The sequence below is a fragment of the Camelus ferus genome, chromosome 17 (genome assembly GCF_009834535.1).
Source record: "Camelus ferus isolate YT-003-E chromosome 17, BCGSAC_Cfer_1.0, whole genome shotgun sequence".
Classification (NCBI taxonomy): Eukaryota; Metazoa; Chordata; class Mammalia; order Artiodactyla; family Camelidae; genus Camelus; species Camelus ferus.
The window spans coordinates 14894220-14915579 of NC_045712.1; the positions used below are offsets into that span (position 1 = coordinate 14894220).

At 42.8% G+C, this 21360-nt stretch overlaps 1 protein-coding gene across 1 annotated transcript in view; it reads right to left on the reverse strand.

Moving 5' to 3' along the window:
* The window catches only part of SYNPR (synaptoporin), a 273164-nt gene that overhangs the window by 148408 nt on the left and 103396 nt on the right, over window positions 1–21360 (reverse strand). The window lies entirely within an intron of this gene.

The window sequence follows — 21360 nt, forward strand, 5'->3', positions numbered from 1 at the left end:
TCCCCATTGCTCAGATCCACACCACACAGACTGGGAACCCCAAGGTGTAGGCGGGGGGTCTACAAAGCAGACAAAGCCTACGGCCGGGCTCAGCTGCCATCTGTGTGGACTTGACCTTGTTTAAGCCCCTGGAAGATGGGAGGTGTGAGGCTCCGTCTCTGATGGCTCCTGGCCTGCTCGGTGACCCTGAGCCCGTCCACTCATTTGTCCACATTTCAGGTTTTGTCACAGGTAAATTGAAGGGTTTCCACTGAGTGATCTCTAAGGGCTTTTTTGGGTCCATTTGGACTAGATAAGGTTCTGAGACTGATAGTTTGATTCCGCTCTGCAGCTAGGGTTCGCTGTTCTGTCTGCTGTTTTGTTCCAGATAAAGTGTTAACGTGTTCTACGTCTCCACGGCTATCACCCACCTCCGCTCATCTCTCACCTGGACCACAGCAGTCGACCCCAACAGGTATGTCTGCCTTTACTCTTATCCCGATAAATCACTTGCCACATGTTATCCAAATTGAGCTATCTGAAGCATAAATTAGATCATATCTCCCATCTAAGAAAAATATTTCAGTCATTGTCCAGTAGGCTTCAGATGAAACTCACACTCTTTACTGTGCCTTCCAAGACTTCAGTGACCTGGCTCCCATCCGTCTCTTTGTTTTTATCTCATTCCAACCCTCTCCCTCCCTACGCTTCAGCCACACTAGCCTCTTATACCTTTGCACTTGCTCTTTCTTCTGCCTGGAACATTCTTTCCTCAGATCTTTGCTAGCTCTCTTCCTCTGTCACTGGATTCTTACTTCTACGGTCCACTCTTCAGAGGGTCCTTCTTCCCTGACCACCAGACCTAAACAAACCCTCTCTCTCCCCAGTCACTCCCTTTCACATTACCCTTTATTTTGTTGTTGTTGTTGTGGTGGTGGTGGTGGTGGAGGTGGTGGTGTGTGTGAGATACGGGTTTTTTGTACTTCTTATTGCCTGATTCATTCTTGCTTATTTCCTTCTTTATTTCACTACTGATTATTTTCTTTCACTAGGAGATAACCTCTGGGAAAGTAGGAAGTCCATTTGTTTTGCACAACACCGTATCCTTGGTGCTTAAGAGAATGCTGGGCACATAGCTGATGCTTAAGAACATCTCATGAATGACTCAATCAGTCAACAGGAGAACAAGATAGGCTTGAGACAGAGGCAAAGAAACCTGCTTATCAAAAGAGCCTGGCCTTGACATACAGTGCAGGTGAACAAAGGTGACTGACTCCTACCTATTAATGGACACAGACCGTCTGCACTTCCTCATTCAAGGAAGCTTCTTGAAAGGTTGCGGATTCCTGAACCATACTGACTTCAGTGGAGGCCATGTCAAAGGGAGTGGAGAGCTCCTTTCGTGAACCAGACTGACCAGGCGTTTTATAGAAGCTTGGGTTCCCAGGGGTCAGTTCATCCGGGCCCACACAGAAAAGCTGAAATTTGGATCCCTGACCGTACTTTTGTCATCAGAGAGCGAACAGTCTTGTCGTCACTTAGACTGTCCTTTACCTTCCATTCTATCCAACAGTTCAGACAGTTGGCTACCACTCTCTAACATGCCACCGGAACTGACAAAATAAAGCAATCTACCACTGTTTGATGGTTCTTGTTTGAGAAAAATATTAGCGTTGTCGCTACTGCCTTAAAAATAACATTTACCCGTTATTAGACTATTAAAAATAGTACAGTGTTCTCTTCGTTGGATATTTCTGGAGAAGGTTAAATAGATTAAAATGATCTGTGATTCTCTGAGAACATCATTAGCAATGCTAATTTCCAATATGGTCTCATCTTCAACTCTGATCTTTCAACTGAGTGTGGCTTTCAGATAACTTCAAATGAATTTATTTATTTTTTCTAAACTAAAGAGCTTGTCTCTCCCCTTTTGGTGGACACACCTCCTGGTAAATGCAACAGATCCCTTCCCTTACAGCTTCTATTTCTAAACATCTGGCTTCTCACAAGGGGTCCTTTCAGGCCTGTCTGCTTCAGGGTTGGACAGTGGGAGGCCTAGCTTTCGAAGCATTTAGCAAACACTGAGAGGAAAATTCCAGTGCTGTGAGGATCTCTCCACTGCTGTGGGGGAAAGGAGGTTATCAAAGACAAAAAAACTACTCTGGACACACTAATAAATGACCAAGGGTGTTAGCTAAGTTTCTTCCATTTTTGCTCCCAGAACAATTCCAGCTCTTTCAAGCTAAAGCAATGAGAGCACTTACATTCAATCCACTTATGAAACTACCTAGAAATCTTTAATGGTGCCTTCCTCACTGACTGCAAACAGCTCCTAGCAGGAGTAAAATGCAATTTATTCCAATGAGGATAGGTAGGTAGGGTCGGGACAGACCTTTCTAGGCCTTTTGGTTTTTTATTTCTCTTGAAGGAGAAAGAGTGTTTTTCTCCAACTTTGTCTCTTTTCTTTTTCAAAGACCTAATGAGATAAAATAATAACAGTGACATCTGAACACTTGTCAGGTTATTCGCTTCACCTCAGTAGAGTTCAAGGCTGGCAAACAGAAGCTGAACACAGAGGAGAAGTCTGTAGAAACAAGAGAAACTGAGAAATAGAGTGGAACAAGATTTGAGGAGTGTTTGGATGTTTGGGTGGAAATGCAGTCCCACCTGGGAGGAAAGGGAGACAAAATGATAGTTAAAATAGTAAGTGAAAAACGTTTGACACAGTCTCTGAAGACAGCGAACCCAAGCTCTTCAAGGGGAGGATTGCAGCTTACTCATCTCTGTATCCTCCAAAGCAAACTGCCTGGCACAGAGGAGCCAAGCCAGGACAATTTGCCGAATGAGGGAGGACAGAAGGATTTGGAGGCAGAGTTTGTACGGTTAAGTGCATGACCTTTCAGGAGGACCCTGTGCTGGACAGCTCCTGTTTGTCCCTGGAGATCCCTTCCCCACCCACACCCTGTCCCAGGCTGACCTAACAGGACCACATCTTTGAGCTCCCTTTCCCTGAGGCTTATCCAACAGAGGTGCCGCTGATGGGAAGTTCTGCCAGGAGACCAGACAGGGAGAGGGGACTGAAGTCTGGGTATTTATTCTCTTGGTCCCTCCTGGTGGGTTTCAAAGTTGGTTATGTCTCTCTAGCAAAAAGGCCATAGGTGCTGTGAAGTTGCCTTCTCCACACATTTTTTCCATCTCTCTTTCTGTTTCTCCTCTCCCTGCCACTTGACCCTGCATGCCTGGGGTGGTAGCTGCTCCTTCCAGTTACCCTCCCCAAGGTGCTGCCTGTGCACTGTTCCCATTTCCTTTACTGAAGTCCTGCCTACTCCTTTCTGATAAATTCCCTCCCCCTTAAAAAAAAATTCCCTTAATTACCCAGTTTGAGTGCACTAGCTCTTTCTGACCTGGAAGCTGACTATACAAGCAGGTGGATTTGAGTTTCAGTTCTGTCCCTTACTCTATGAAGTCTTGTCACATGCCATAGCCTGTAAGACTGGGTACTTGTAAACTACTGCATGCAGAGTTTAAGTACAAACATACATCTAACAGCATGGGGACAGTTATAACCTTGATTCTGATACTCTGTCAGTTCCTGTTTGCTTTATAGAGATGATATACAGCTCTTTCATTTCTCCTCCAGAGGGAAGAGCTTGTCACATTTTGGGGAGGAAAAGACAGCCCATGGCTTGTTTAGAAAGACTTAGCAGATTTTCCTCACTTAGATATGAGGGGGTTATAGGAATGACATTGAGGCAGATAGCTTACAGTAAACAGGCATTTGTTGAAAATGGTTTTGAGTGTTGGCTTTTTGAATAATCGTATGACATGGGTCGACCTACTCAGTCTATAGAGCAGGTCTTTGAAGAGTTGCTTTCTCCTGACCCTCTGTAGAGGGCGGTCTAGTGGTTCCCCGATAGTCATCCATGATCTCCTAGACCTAAGGCAATAGCTCCAGAATTACCATAAGCTGGGTAATTGCTGCTTTCATTCTTGCTCTGATTAAGTATTTCAAGCCAACAGAGGGATTGGGTGCCTTTAGAAGCTCCCTTGATATCCCAGAAAGACTTTAACTCTGGAGGAAAGGGGACTCAGGTTTCACAAATCACAACTGAAGCCTACCTGGGGCTCATGTTTTCAACAGGAAAGGATAATCCTCTAATTCACAAGAACTTTGTTATTCTCCCCAAATGAAAGGTCACTCATGAGTCTAAACATTTCAGTTCAACGATTGTTCATGGAGTAAATGCTATATGCCAGGCATATGCTGAGTTCTGTGGATACCGGGGTGAGAAAGATAAACATGGTCCCTGCCCGATAAGCACTTAGGATCTTTCTGATTTATTTGTGTGAGGAACCTACCAGGGCTTGGGGTCTAAATAGCGTTCAACACATATTTGTTCAATGATTGAATCAACAGTGCTGAATTACGATGATGAACTTCTTAATCATAAAGGTAAACAAGTCAACATATTGCCCTAGCCTTACATGTAAAACACAACCATAAAATAAATATTGCTGAGAAATTCTTGTATGTACTAGATTATAGATGGCACGTTCAAATGACCAAAGCATCTTGGTTCACAATAAAATTATAAGGATAGTCTTTAACATCAGAGCTTTTAAGCGGAACACCATGAAGCCCACAGAGATGCTCCTTGGCACACAGTGGAGGTAGGAAGATGGTGCAGGGGTCTCCACACCCTTCTGAACTCCAGCCCCCTCCACTCTACTCCACTGTTTGCTCTGCTACACCCCGGGCTTCTGTGCTTGGTTACACAAGAACAAAAAGTTTTACGCCTTAAGCAAAAAAAGCGTGGAGAACCACTGATATAGTGGAGGAACTTGGCAACGGTCATTTCTTGCAGTGGGTCATTCTGATACAAAGAATGATGCTAATATGGGTTCATGGGTATTACCCTAGGCTCTGTTCAAGCACTATCTCATTTGATTATGAGAATCTATGATCTAGAAACAATTGCTATTTTTTGTAGTAATATATTTTAACCCAATATATCTAAAACATTATCATTTCTATGTGTAATCAGTATGTTTAATAAGATGTTTTCTACTCCTATTTATTTATTTGTTTATTTATTCAGCAAGGGGGAGGCAGATGGGTTTTTTTTTTTTTAAATGGAGGTACTGGGGCTTGAACCCAGGACCTCGTGCATGCTACGCACACACTCTACCCCTGAGCTTTCACTGTTGCTATTTTAATTTTACAAATGAGGAAGCTAATGTTTAGTGCTGCTCAGTAACTCGCCCAACTCTGCACAGCTAAAAAGTGTTAGAGCTAGGGTTTGAACCTAGGTTGTCTGACTCAGAAAGTCCTGGTTGTAAATTTCATCACCAGCCTTGCTGATGTGTGCCGTTTACCATATAGCAACAGGATGGGCAGCTGAGCACTTCTCTGACTGAGCTTATACTTAACTGAAAACAAAAGTGAGGATGCATTTCAATGGCATAATTTCAGGCGACAACACCCGCTGCTCTGGTGTAGGGGGTTAAAAGTGGTCTCACCTTTAACCTCTGGACAGTAGGATCATTATTCTGGCTAGTCTTGCATAGCACCCAATATTGGTCTGCATAGAGTAGGTACTAAGCATGTCTTTGCTCAATCAAGAGGAGAAAATGAAGGAACTTCCTTAAGCCCACATTCCTAACTCTAATCAAAAAGAGCAAAGACCCAGCTCTCTGTTCTCCTACTATCATTCTTTTTTTAATATAATAGAGGGAGCTCTATCAGCAAATGGATGGCTTAGAAGTTTGGCTGTTCCTGACATATATTTCTTAAAGCCTGGTGTGGAACCACAAGATGAATAGTTGTTGCTATGATTAAGGATTAAGACTTTATATCAGAAAGAATCCCCGAGGTCCATTTTTAACATGAATCTTGTTGGTAGTGTAATAAAAGTGAGGGAAGAAAAACTTGGAGACCTGTTTTCAATAATCTTGCCCAGCACACTGAGAAATGAATAGTAAATCAGATCATGAGCTACGTGACTTCTCACTGACAATTTCCCCATGAAGAGAGGCATCATAGCCAATGGTGTACACTTGTGGGCCCCCTTTAGCCTTTCTAAACCTCAACTTCTTCACCTGTAAAATGGGAACAATAATGCTGAGTGATAGCAATAGCATGGGGAAGGAAGCCTGTTGGTAATTATGAAATACAATCACTGCACACTTTCTCCCGGCTAATGCTGAAGGCAAGATAGATTTAAGAATCAAATGCTTGCAAAACTGGCTTTCTGATTTTCCTTTCCCTCCCAACAAATGGAGTCAAAATCCTCCTGTTAAACAAACATGTCTCCAAAACCCACGCCAAATTACAGCTCTTAGTAAAACAGGGCAGAGGTAGGGAAGAGAACGGGGTCTGCGTCCACCCCTTGCAGTTTACAAAATGGAGAACGTGTAACTGAGCATGTTTTTATGGAGCTCCCAGGACACTAGTCATGGTCTATCTGGTTAAGATTCCATCTTGAAGTATTCTCCCCACTCTGCTCCCACCTTCCCACCCCAACCCCAGTCTTAGGGATGTGATTGGTTACGATGCTGTACAGCAAGAAACCTGGGGCATTATTTTCATTTAAGGGCTTATGAAATCTTTGAAAAGACTCTCCTCTTTTGCCTCAGTATGTCTTACGCCAGAGGTGTCTGATTTCCTATGATATGGGATTTGACCATTTGGTTTAAAGCAAATCAAGCATTTGTTGGCCAATCCATTTGGCCAGTAAAGCCTCCTACAATTTTCCAAACCTAAAAGATGTCTCCTTGATGGGTAGGCTTCCTGCATTCTTAATTTATATTTTTCCCAAACCCTTGGATTCAAGACTACAAAGAAAGACGTTGCAGCCTTGGCTATCTCACAGGGCAGCTGACGCCAACAAGAGACATCTTTGGTTGCAAGTTACTCTGAGACCTGAAATTCACATTAGTATGCCAAGTTCCTGTTGGTGCCTGAGCTCAGCGCTGGCTTCTGTAAATGTACCACACAGCCATTCCTCCTGTATTAGTTGACTAGTTATTATTGCAGCCCCCTGTTTAGAATGGTTCAATGCGCCTTGTGCGCACACACAGAGGGAAACCAGTTTTCTTCTTCAGCTGTGCATCTATTTTTAAAATAGAATGCTTTACCAATGTCTTCCTTAAAATGTTAGTTTCTCCATATACCATCCCCGAGTTGTTAAATGATACAGATTAAGAGGGCGAAGCTGAAGAACAGGACATCCTGGTATTTCCAGGATGTCATGTGTCTCAATTCTGACAGCAGCCCTTTCCCTCCCATCTCCATGGAAGTGTGGGCACAGAAACTCCCTGTCAGGGACTAGACACACAACTTGTTCTGACGTGGATCTTAGTAGTGTAAGGAAAGTCAGCCTTAGTGTCTGTTCAGAAAACAGAAAAAGTCCACGCTCTCTGGTAGGACACCCCGATGCTCTGCGCTGTGGATCCTGGGGCTCAAAGCTGCTTGGAAGTACGGTTCTCAGACCTGCTGGTCCATCTGGCCCACCCGAGCAGTTTGGAGGAACAGGAGGTACCAGTTCCCGATGCAGACCTCCTGAGTCATAAGCCCGGAGGGTCCACATCTCCTCTCTTCTTCATGTGAATCTGAGAGGGCACAGGTGTTAGCAACCCTCTGCACAGTGGATGAGAACAGGACTTGGATTAAATTACAGTCAACACAGCCCTGGTACGGATCACACGTGGTGAGCTCCATATTCAACCAAGGCTCTGAGGAGGAAGAGGAGTCTCCCCTCAAGGAAGAAAGGCTGCCTTCTGGAATCTGTGCCTCGGGGGTGATTCATGAGCCCTCGTGCCCTCCTCTCCTCATCCCTCTTTCGTGTCTCAAGCCTTCCTCTTTCACGAAACACACTCTCACATGCAAAAACCAGAGGGGAAACCAATACAAAGATAATGATGGCAAAGACCATGGTGGGTATCTCCGGGGCAGCCCCCTGCCTAACCACTCCCTATGAATTAACTCATTTCATCCTCCTTAAAATAGAACTCAATAAAAAAAGAAATCCAAGTCCCCCAACCAACAGACATGCTTGTGAACCATGTCCCGGAATCAGCCTGGATTCTGCTCTTTGGCTTCAAACCAGCCCCAATCCTTCCCAGGAGCAGGCTGATGCCGTGCTGTCTCTGGCTGCCCTCTCCAGGATGGTTCCTCCCCAGACAACACTTGAAGTGCAAGGAGTTTATCTGGAAAGTGATTCCAGGAAAGGCAGTGGGGTATTGAGACAGGGAAGCAAAGGATGCAGACAAAGGGTGCAGTAAATGAGCTGGTCACCACGACGTGCACATTAAGTCTCCCATCCCTTTTTGGCTCCCACTAGCATCAAACCCCCTGCATTCCTTGGCCAGCCTACTTGAGGGGCCAGAGCCCTGGGGCTGAGAGGCCAGGTGCCTGCAGAAGGACTCACTCTGCAGGAGCAGTGAGTGCTGGGGACATACAGCAGGACCTTGGCAGTGACGGCTGCAGTGCCTCTGGGCACCTTTGGAAAGCGTAAGTCACCAGTAGGAAAGGGGAAAAAGGGAAGAAGGAAACCATGACTTTTTCATGAGGGCACCAAGGAGAGACTGTGTTGGTTCTGGCTCGGCTTCTCCTGCGCGATTTTTCCTTTGTGTTTGTTTGGTTTTTAATGGGCTTGGTGATTTATGTAACAGCCTGAGCTTCTCTTCTCAGCTGTCTGCTTTCACACCTCTGCCTCCTGGCCTGTGTTGTTCCCTCCAATAAAATACCTTCACTTTTCTTGGAAAACAACAACCCTATTTGCCCTTCAAAGACCAACGCAGTGGCCACTGTCATTCATTTTAGTTTGTTCTTTTCATTCACAGTCCTTGTTTCCTCCTGTCTTGGTCCATAGTTAGCCATCTTCCGGTTTGTCTCCCTCTTTTTAATCCAACATTTTGCAAGTGATAGGTGATCAATGAATGCCTATTGAATGGAGGGATAGACTACTTCGAAATGAAGAGATTTCAAGCTTCTTCCATATGATTTACCTTCAGACCCTGGGCCTCAGATTGTGGAAGAGATCGCTTGTTCCTCTCGGTGCAATTTCAAAATTCTGTTAGTTCATTCAGTGTGATGGATTTCTAGCAGTTTCCTCTCTGCCTTTCATAAATGCCACATCACTGTTTGATTGCAACGAGGGCTTGAATAATGTTTAACTAGTGAGGTGGTACAGGTGAGCTGACAAATTCGCTAGGTCAGTGACGTACCATTATTGAAAACAGAGAAAGAAACAGAGAAGCATTGTTGGCTCTGCTGGGAAGGGCAACGGCCTCACAAATCACCCTCCTATGAGTCACTTTTGGAAGCAAATCTCCATGTTTGCTTTATTGAAAAGCTTCTTTCCTTGTTGGGGATTTGTTATTTGGTTTGATTGTGAACTCCTACTCATCCTTCAAAACCCAGCTCATTTGTCACCCCTTTGGTGAAAAAGAAAAGGAAGCTGATGTTTGTGGAGCACTTATTCTTTTCCAGGCACTGTGTGTGGGAATTTACTTTTGTTTTTTTATTCTATTCTCTCAGCAACACTGCAGGGCAGGCATTAGCCCCATTCTCTAGAAAAGAAAAGTGGGGCTAAGCAAAACTCTAGCTAATATGTGATGAAATCAAGATTTGAATCCAAGTCTCTCAGATAGCAAAGTACACATATCTTCTGCTAGTACTTACATATAATTCTCATTTGTTATACAAGCTTTATGTTGAGTTTATGTGTTATAAATCAGGGTTATAATAAACCTGCAAGCTGAATGTTAACAACTACATTTTACAGGGCCAGAGGGCTCTAGGGGGTCTTTTACTGCCTGCATGTTCTGTTCTTCCATAGTGGATGATATGTCTCAGTTATGGTATCTGTCTTAGTATTTCACAATTATATGCTTATATTTCTATCTTCCAAACAAGAATATAATTTCTATGAGGACAGTGTATGTGTGTGTGTGTGCACGCATGCATCTTCAAAGCAGGAGTAAATAAATGAATGTGTGGGATGAATGAACAAAGGAACACATTCTGCACCCTAAAACATAACATAAAAATAAGTCAATGTTTTGAAAAGAGTTGATAATGTATTTGGCAAACGAGTGTTATGAAATGCTTAGTGTCCTGGGCACAGCCAGCCTGTCTAGAATGTATTTTCATTCAGGTCACTCGTATCTTTACCTCCTTGACACCGGATAATGTGCCCAGGCTTTGGATTCTCAAATTTGGCTCGTCTTTCTTTGGACAAGAGGCAAGACCAAGAAAATAAGCAGCTAAAGGACATGTCACCGAGCTTCTGCACACTAAAGGTCACACGCCTTGCTCAGATTAGAGGCCTCCTGCTCCTTACTCCAGCATAGTCACTCTTACTCTACAAATAAGCTTGATAAAGTTGGCTTTTCTAAGATGACAGCGTATTAGAAGAAGCCAAGGAAAATGGAACGAACTGTCAGAGGCAGGTACACTTAGAGCCCATGGGAGCAAGAGAGAGCACAGAGACAATAAAAAAGGGCATAAATGAGAACTTGAAAGCCGAACATTCTCAGAATTTTTAGGTAAGGGCGAGGAACCCCTGCTTTGCTCCACAAAGCTCTGAGGATGTCATTGCATCGTGGAAAAGAACAATATTGTCAATAGCTATGTTATGCTAAAATGTTTTTTTTTTAATCAACTCTATTCTAAAACACAAGGACATGAACAACTTATACTTTTAAAGACTAATTTCTATTCAAAATAGCTACAATCTTTTTGCAAAAGGAACTAAAATTTTGCTTCTTAAATGGGCAAAACTTTAACTATCAGAAATCATGGGTATTAACAGAAGAATTGCTCCCCGGGGGTTCCAGAGATGGCGGAAGTGTTACAGCCCCCGAGACGGTGCCAGCCCTGGTACTATGCAGAGTGTGCAGAAATGCTGAGACTAATTGGAGATCTCACAGAGAACTTCCACTTGAGATCCAAGGCCATTGGATATATTTCAGAGAACCACTTCGCTTTGGCAGTCTAAAGATCTTTCTATTGTTACCCACCCACTACAGAACAGAAAGCTATCTTGGTTTGAGATATGCAAATTCCTGATGCAAATCTGTCAGCATAGTGAGTAATAAAGTTGTTGATCTATTTCTCACTGTGGGTCCCCTTACTGTGTGTCTTTGCTTTCAATCACTGAGCATTGCACCAACAGTGTGATAGTTACCTACAGGAAACAATAAAGACATAAACGAAAAGGGAGAAAAAAATGCCCACAGCCCTAACTTGTCAACACCTCCCTTCTTTGCCTTTTTAAAATATGCCGTCTAGTTCCTGTTCATGTATGTGGCATACTGACTGCAAAAAAAGAAAAAAATAAATGATGCTTTTATTCCTGCTCGTCCACACTCCCTCAGTGTGACTTTGCAGTTCTTCTTACGTAAGAAATAGAGTCCACTTCTGCACGCCTTGAATCTGGGCTCGCTGATAACTCGCCGTGGCCAACAGAATGTAGCAGAAGTGAAGCTGTGCCTGTTCTTAGCCTAGGTCCTCAAGTTGTTTTCTGATTTCCACTCTCTTTCTTGCAAGTTTTTAGACCACGCCTGTGAATAACGCTGAGATAGCCTGACGAACGGCACAGAAAAGACCCACGGTTTGGGCACTCCCACTAAACATGCCTGGGAGGGTTGTTCTGGACCAGTCAGTCTCTGGCTGGCTTGACATCTGACTCCTGATGCAAGAGCAGGCCCAGCCGATGACCAGCAAGCCTGTTTACCCACAGACCAATGAGAAACAGTAACTGCCTACTGTTGTAAGCACCGAGTTTTATGTGGTTTGTTAAACAGCCGTCGCTGATGAACCACGTATGCATATAGTTGACCTAGTGGTAATCATGTTATGAATCATGCTTTTTTAATGGCTATTTGATACGTCATACAACAAATATACAGAATGTGCTGAAATATTCCCTCTATTGATGGATATTAAAGTTGTCTGCAGCTACTCAGGAGAGGCAACGATGCAATGCAGAGAGCACACGTTATTGGTCTTCTAATTTGCTCTAATGGCTCACAGAACTCAGGGAAATACTTTACTTGCTATTACTGGTTTATTATAAAGGGTATTGTAAGTGATGCAAATGACACAGCCAGATGGAAAGGTACGTAGGGAAAGGTCTGGAAGGATGCGGAGCACTGGAGTTTCCACCCCTGTGGAACTGGAGTATTCCACCCTCCCAGCATGTACACGTATTCACAAGCCCTGAAATTCTTCAGATTTTTAGGAGTTTTTAATGAGGTTTCATCACACAGGCGTTATGGCTGTTAACTCAATCGTTAGCCCCTTTCTAGCCCTTGGAGGTTGGGAAGTGAGGCAGAAAGCTTCAAGCTTCTCATGAAGATGCGATCTTTCTGGTGACCAGCCTCCACCCTGAAGCTATCACAGGGCCTGCCAAGATGCCCCAGGAGAACAAAATTTGTTCCCATCAGTCAGGAAATTGCAAGGGATTTACGAGCTCGCTCTGAAATTTACAAGCTTTTAAGATCTCTGCACAAGGAACTGGGGATGAAAACCAAAACAGGTATTTTTTATGACCCCTCAGTATCATAGGTTAAATATAAAAGAGCAGAAAGACAAACAATGGATCTGAGGAAACCAGAGCCTGCAGGGAATTATGGATTAATTCAGCTTCCATTTCACTTACTCAGCATTTATTGAGGTGAGAAGCACTGAGCGAATCAGTGTCCTACCACCGTGGAACTGTCTTGGACCTTGTAAATCAGAAATGGGAGTCTGGTGGTTACCCAACAGCAGAGCACGGCGAGAACTCGGTGTGTATACAAGAATGACTGAACGAACTTGTTGAACACATAGATTCTCAAGAGCCCCAGAGCCAGGGATTCTGATGCGGTAGAACAGGAGTCGGACCAAGAATCTGTGTGTTTTGAGATTCCCCCCAGGGGATTCTAATACATGGCCAGTCTGGGGGAACCACCGCCCCATCATCCACCCCTTCCTCATTTCTCAGGTGGGAGATCAAGACCAAGAAAGGTGAAATAAGAAGCTCAGATCTCCTCAGGGAGTCAATCAGTGGCTGAGCTGGGACCATAACCCACATCTTGGGACTTTGGAGCCACCAGTCCCTGTGGCTTACACCTGGGAGAGCAATCCTGAGTTCATCAAAGGAGAAAAGTCCACGGGGACCCTTATTCCAAGCACTTCCTTTTCTTCCCTCCCAAGGCTATCTTCTCTCCACCTCATCCTAGCTGATAAACACGTTATATACTGAGGAAATGATTAATGTGAATATAACTTTTATTCTTCACTGAGAACATGTCCTCTGAACTGTAACCAAAGTAACTGACTTTCAGACAAGTTGAAATACACTGAGGACTGGTTTATCTTGTATATCAATATACAGCTCAGTGTTAGCTTAAAAAAAAAGCAGTAAATAAAATCAAGATAACAGATTCTTTTAAATTTTATTGTCTCCTTGAAGCTTTGCAATACATTTTTTTAAGATAAAGGGCTTACCGCTTCATATAACTTATCCTTTCAAACAAATGGTGTGAGACTTTTTTTGTCTTCCAAATTCGAGGTTTGGGGAAAAAAACTCTTTTGTCCTGTGATTTCTTCAAGAAATGCAGCTGTCAAGACAGATGTCACAACACGAATATTTATTTTGGTAGTCTTGGAAGTCTTTGATAGGGTTTTAGAGTTATTTAAAAAATACTTTAAATTAATTTGGAAGCTCACCTTCAGCTCAAAGCAAGTCAAATTATTTACAGAGACAAAAAGAAAAATTCCAACCCAAGTTAACCATCTGTAAAGTCTTAAGCTCTAGGTGGCTTAGCAATGAAAGTAAGTCCAAGAATAAGGATTAAACTGTTGACAGTTGTGTTTGAATGTTTTTCTAGTTATAGGCATGTGACCTTGGAAAATAACTTAGCTTCTCTGAGACTTACTGTCTTCATCGACATAATGAGGATAATTATAGCAGAGTTTTTTTTTTTTGAATGCTGAACATCTAGCACATGCCAAGATATTTTAAGGACCCTGTTTCCATTATTTCATCTATTACTTATAATAACTCTGTGATGTCTGTGCTATTATTATGTCCATTTTACAGATGTGGATACTGAGGCTCAGAGGGTTTAGATTGTCTAGGTCACACAGGAAGTGCAGGATAAAGCCTGAATTTGAAACTAGGCAGGTTGATTCCAGAGCCTCAGCTTGTAGCAAACAGTCTAGAGGGAATAGATCTTTACGAAGCTGCCATAAGGAATAAATATTCTCCACCAAACCGCTTAGAAATGTGCTTGAAAATAGTAAGAGCTTTAAAATGGTGGTCCTAGCACCATTACTGGCAGAGGAGTACCTGGAGTTGTATTCTCACGTGGGGAGCCCTGTGCTCGAGCTGTGAGCCACCTTCATGTCTGCATTTAACAATCCTTAATGCATATACCCATCATACTAAATTAACTGACACCTGCTTCTTTTCATGATCTTCTTTTTTTCCTACTCATGGATTTGTTTTTATTTTTGTTGGCACATAGAGGATGGCTTGGGAAACATCTACGCAAGTTACGCCCCATCAGGGAGCTGTCCATTCTCAGCTTCCTGAGGTAGAGTTTTCCCCTTTTCTTGGAGCCGCTGCTCTTGCTGGCCGTGGCCTGTTCAGGTCCACTGCTGAGCGGCTCCTCCTTTGAGCATGTCCTCTTTCTTCTTGAGCACGCTCTTTTAGGCCCTGACTCCTCAGGGTCACTGACTGGTTCCTCTTGGGGGAAAGATTTCTTCCTCTTGGCAAGATTTCCACCGCCAGCTGTCTCGTCAAGATCAGTACTAACCAGCTCCTCCTTGGGAAGGGATTTCTTGCTTTTGAGGTTTGGAGAAAGAGAGAGACGGGTCTTCCACTCCATCCTCCTGAGGAGCCTCCTGGGCTTTTGGTTTCCCTTCTCTCTGAGTTTTACACTTGCTCCTCGCACTCCCAGGAAACTGCTGCTGTTTTCTGAAGACACCAGGGAACTGCAGCCAGCCGATCATGTCCACCTTCAAGTGTGTCTTCTCCTGTTTGCCCAGCTTCCCAGTAACCTCAGCAGCGGCCTCCTCTGCCCAAACCATTGCTTCCTTCACGACATCCAGATTCTTTCGTGTCTCTTCAGTCTCATAGAAGGACTTATCCTTGATTTGTTCTCGAAGCTTCTCCCCAAATACACCGGTGAGCACCTCAGAGAAGCAATCAGCTCATGAGGCAAGACCGCATTTGTTCACCAGGTACTGGAGACGTGGCCTTTGTTCTCGGCAGCTGATCAGCCGGTGAAGGTGGGGTGGAAAATGAGTCCATATTTTCCGGTGTTGGCCCTTGTTTTGGGGGTTCTGGAAACGTGGTCCCTTTGCTGAGCCCAGGGAATCACTCAGACACCAAGGACTGGCCATTTCATTATCTTCCAAATAAAGTCTGTTATGGTCTGTAAAATGCAGACGTATTTACTGAATCTCGCCATTCAGATGACTACTCTCTTGGTGAAGAGTCTACCCTTCCAGTCTTTTCTCTGTGCAAATGAATATCTGCTCATTTTTTTTTTAAAGCAAAATGTGGATTAGTCTCCAAATAGGATTTACTCTTCCCTTCCTTTCCTGATTAGATCAGAAGTATTTCCCCTATTGCAAGTACTAGTCTGTGAAAACAGGATTTTTCAACAGCACAAGCATTTTATCTTGTAGGAAAACCCAGAGAGAGGTAGGCAGACTCTGCCCTTCCCCTCTCCTCCCTCCTAAAAGGCTGGATCCAATGTGACGGGGATCAGGCACGTACACTAGTAACAAAGACCCCTGTGTTAAAAACTTGCCCCCGGGCTCTTGTGTTCTACTTGGCTCCCTCCCTTGACTGGGCTGAAGGAGGAAGATAACCATCAATCATACACACTTTTTCCTTTGTTCTCTCTCCTCACTAGACAGAGAGTGGTGCGATGAGATCTGACTTTGGATTTATGAAGAGTGGGAGAGAAAATTCTCCTGCCTAAGCATGATGTTCAGTACAACTGATGAATTTGTCCCCACTCTCCAAAGTGTCCCATATTGTCTAAGGGACTGTTAACACTGTGTGCATTATTTTAGGTTTGTTTATAGAGTGATTATAAACCTCTCCCGGGGCACTGGTATATTAAACTGAGACAATTCAAGCTTGCCTTTTCTTTTTTAATAAACACAGATCATGGAATGGTTTTCCTACCTGATACAAACACATCTGAGGTAATAACAATAATTATTACAATAAAATTGGAGTAATAAATATCTCTTTTCATGTTTTTTCAACCTTTGTCCCCAGGTGTGATAAACAAAATTCTAAGACATCCTCCAGTTTCCCTACCCCCTGGTGTACACATCCTGTGTGGTCCTCTCACCTTGAACGTGAGTGGGATCTGCACAGAGGACGGAAAAGCACTCCAGTGATCACGTCACCTCTGTAGCAAAAGTGAAGAAATTCTGCAGATATAATCAAGGTCCCTAATCAGTTGACTTAAGGTCCCCAATCAAGTGGATTAACTTGATTGAGCTAATCAGAAGGAAGGTCACCCGGGGTGGGTCTGATCTACTCATGTGAGCCCTTGACAAGAGCTTCTAAAGGTCAGAGAAAGAAGCCATCAGGATTTGAAAAAAGCAGACAAGCTCTCCTTGTTGGCCTTGAAGAACTGAACTGCCACGTTGTGGAGATGGTCCCATAGCAGAGAAAGACAGCTGCATGCAGAGTTTAGGGCCTCAACCCTACAGCTGCAAGGACTGAATTCTGCCAGCAACCAGAGAGCCTGAAAGAGGACTCAGAACCTCAGAAGAGTTTGCAGCCCTGATTTCAGCCTGAGCAGATAACCCAGCTCACTGCTGCCCCATGGGAACTGGCAGATTAAGTGTTACTTTAGGTCACTAAGTTTCTTACCATTGTCATGCAGTCACGGAAAATGAATACACAGGTAACAAATGATCTGCCTTCTCTCACCACAGATTAGTTTGCATTTTATAGATTTTTTAAATTAATGGAATCATTCCATATATGTGTATTTTTTTTTCAGATCTGGATTTTTTTCACTCAGCATAGTAATTTTTCAGATTCACCCATTTTGTTGTTTATCAATTCTTCGTTTCTTTATTCAGTGTATAGATGTACCACGTTTTGTCTCTACATTCATGGATATTTAGGTCGTTTTCAGTTTCTTGGCAATTACAAATAAAACCACAAGTCTCTGTGTGGATATATGTTTCCATTTCTTTTCTTTTAATTTGAATTTTCTTGATTACTGGTAAGACTGATTATCTCTACATATTTCATTAATTGCTTCCATGTCCTTCCCTGTGAGTTGCCTTTTACTCCCGTCTGCCATTTTTCTATCGTGTTCTTCTGTGTTTCTTTCCTCACTGGTTTGTAAGAGTTCTTTATGTATTCTGAATACAAGTTCTTTGCTTATCATTACTCGCGTTGAAAATATCTTTCCCTAGTTGATTATTGCCTTTTAACTTTAAGACATCCTCTGTCACATAAAAATTTGTATTTTAATAAAGTCTAATTAATTGATCTTAAAAATGTTTGCTTTCATCACTTGTTTTAAGAAACCCCTCCCAGACCTGAGGTTATAAAGGTGTTTTCCTAATTCCTTTATCATAGTTTTAGAGTTTGGTTTTCACATTTACATCTTTAGTCTTTTGGGCGTTTACTTTTGTATAAAGGGAGGTAGGAATGAAATTATTTTTTCTGTAAAGAAAGTCAATTTTCTTAACTCTACTTATCAAATAGTTTATTCTTTACCCCACTGATTTTCAGGGTCAGATACAGAAATTCATATATATGCAAGGATCTATTTTCCATTCTGATGGAAAGGATTCCATCCCTTCCTATTCTGACGCACTGGTGTATCTGATTATTAGTGAAACAATGCCACACTGTTTTAATTACAGTATCTTTGTAATTAAGCTTTCTATGACCTTTATGACATTTACTCTTCTTTCATCTTCTCTTTCTGAATTATCTTGGCCTTTCCTGGACTTTACTTCTTTAGATAAAAAGGAGAATAAATTTACCTGAAAACATTTGATGCATTTTTTTATTAGAATTGCACTGAATTTATAGGTCAATTCAAGGAGATCTGCATCTTTACAATATTGAGTCTTCTCGCCCATGGGCATTTTTTTTTTAATCTAACCAATTTTTCTTGTCTTCTTTTAGATGTATTCATAAAATTTTGCAATTTTTTTCCCATAAAGATCTTACCCTTTCTTTGTTAGATCTATTCCTATGTAGATAGGGTCTTAAAATTTTGTGCAAGCCATTGTAGCTATTTCTATAGGAAAGTTTTAATGTGAAGAAACTGTAATTTCACCAAGTGGACTACTTTCCACAGGGAAAATGAACCTACTCTTAGTGTTGTTTATGAGCTGATTCCACAGCGATATTCTCTCTCTCCTGTTTAGAAAGTAGAGGCCTCACACGAGAATTCCATATGCCTCTCCAGGAAAGTCATCTTCTACTGTCTGTATTCAAGGTATGGACATCCTATAACCACCCTGACCCACTTCGTGGGGGCAGCTGCCACCAGCTCCCAGATACCACTGCAATCAGGAAGTGTGGGGACCAACCAAGGTTGCCAGATCTTTCAGTTTTTCAAGAAAAGCTGGCAATCCAAACTTTAATATGAGTTTTTCTGACTTTTAACCTTTGGCACATGATGTAAAATTAAACACTGAACATTCTGTGGGACAAACCAAACAGGCTGGAGACCCAATAGGAAGACATGCGGGCTGCCGGCTTCCCCCTCTGGGGCAGCCCTGCTTTGTCCCCCTGCATCGCACCACGTTCCTTCAGCCCAGGAAGGCGGGCAGAGCAGTAAGGATGCGCCTGGGAAGTAAATATCCGACATCACAGTGTGTGAGCTATGAGGGACATGAGAGTTTGTCTGGTCCTATTTCCATCTTAATGGTTACAGCAGTGTTGAGGCTAAGGCAGGGAAACACCTAGCCCAGGCTGACACAGTGACCTAGAGGCAAGGCCAGACCTAGACCTCAGGTGGGCTCTGAGTCCACATCCAGTAGGTGTATGATCACTTACACTGTCTGATTATTTACAGAGCCTCCTGGACTGGCTGTGACCCTTCCCACAAGGCCTCAAATACGTAAGAGTCTGACAGGTGAGATGCTACCGAGGTGCTCTTCCTTTTTTGGATGCATGTGGAGGAACTCCAGACAAAGTGGAGAGAATGGACAGGTCCATAAATGCTGCCCTCCAAGAGAAAATTAACAATGCGTATGAGCTATTAAGTCTCTATTAGACCAAATATTCCATTAAATCTGTGTGGCTCATGAGCCTAAAATCTGGGCAGTTATAATGAGACTTTCCAGATTGTTGGGTGGGAAGATTGAGCACAGTGTTAACATTTATGCTTTAGGCATGTTTGATACATGTCCTGTGCATGAGGGTGTATATGTGGCTATCCATAAACACACTCATTATCAACAGAATGAAATGCAATATAATATCAAGCTTCTTACTACAGACAGCCATGTGGACTGAAATGTGATCTTCAGTGATTCAACAGAACAGAATCTCAATAAAGTTAAGTGTACATCCTAAACATTTGGCTTTATTTAGATCACCTGAAAGATCAGTGGCTTGAAGAAGTGGACACGTCCGTGTCTTGTTTGTAAGCTTCTATTGCTTGGTGAGTTACCTGTGTGGCTTAGTGAATCAGACAACTTTGAAGGGTTTTAAAACCACAAAGCTTCATTTCACAACTGCCATCACACAACAGCCCCAAAAGCCTTCAGAGATGGCATTTTCCTTTAATGGAACGGCTAAGTGATGCCAGGTAGCTGTGTTGCTTTTTGCACTGACGCTTTTAATTCCTTAAGGGCATTGCTTAGAGCCAAAGAGTATTACTACAGTTATGATTTGTCAATTAGAAGGACACCTGCAGAATATAGTGAGCTATGCCTGTTTAGTACTTACACCAGTGGTTGTAAAACTTTGGCCTGGCGGGGGAGGGGGTCAAGTCAGACCCACCAGCTGTAAATAAATTTTGTAAATACATTTTCATTGGAGCTCAGCCATGTCCATTTGTTTACGTCCTGTCTGTGGCTGCTTTTGTGCCGGAAAGGCAGAGCTGAGTAGTTGAGACAGACATCCTGGCTCACAAAGCCTCATATATTTACTACCAGGCCTTTACAGAAAAAGTTTGCCACATATGGTCTGTCACATATTTGTCTTCAAAGAAAAAAAAAACAAACAACTTTTAAATAAACATAAAAAACAGCCTTAATTCTCTGGGACAGGATTTAACTTTCAGGTTGCCATAGGGTGCCAATCTCAGCTTTGGACAATCAACAGAATAATAAGTCAAACTCTGATTTGCAGCATTCGCCCCGTCACCCTGGTGTGAATGCTCCCAGCATGACCAATTTCAAGCTACCCAGGTGCACCTTCAAACCCGGTGTCGGGACGAGATTCGCAGTGGAATGCGATTGCATAGTACGTTCACCACACTGCACACATGAATAACACAGACACACCCGGGCAGCTGCAACCAGACTTCCCACATTATTGGGTGGAAAGATTGAGAACAGCGATAACATTTGTACTTCAGGCACGTCTGATGTACATTCTATGTATGAGTGTGTAGATGTGGCTACACATAAACACATATAAGTTAGAACGAAGTACAATATGATGCTGAGCTTCTTACTACAGCCAGCCGCGTGACCTGAAATGTGCTGATACAATACACCTGAATCACCCTAAGAGCAGAGAGAACAGTAAGAGGTGGTGAGATAATTAGAAAATGGGGAATTTTAAGTGTTTATTATGCTTTTCATGTAACGTATTCAATTTTAAGTCTGTACGATTTAATTTTTTAATGATGACCATGTGTTTAACAAGCAGCTCACAAAAATCCTTGATAATTTAACCACTGTCCCTTGGGAGCCAGGAGAACCCTTCTGCAGCACATCACTGACTGAGCTTAGGGACTTTTCACTGCTCGGAGATCACAGGAAAATCCTTTACTACCTTATTGTAAGTTAGAAAGTGGTAAATTTCAAAGTATGCACACCCAAGCGGAAGACTTAAGCATGAACATTTTGGCTAATTAGCGTCATCGTATGTGCAAATGATACTGGTCGAATGAGTATAAATCTAAGCTGAAAAGCTGCAGATTACACAGTCAGTCAGCAACAAGACTCACACATCTCCACCCCCAAATACACTTTTAACTTCAAGAAAAATAAACTCAGCAGTAGGTGGATTTGATCTTCAATGTTTCAAAATATTTAGGGAGTAAATCTTCCAGTTTTTCATTAGTGGAGGTTGGTTTTGAAAGATTTTGTGATCACCTTGAATATTCGCAATATTTCCGAATTGCAATATTGAAAAGGCAGGG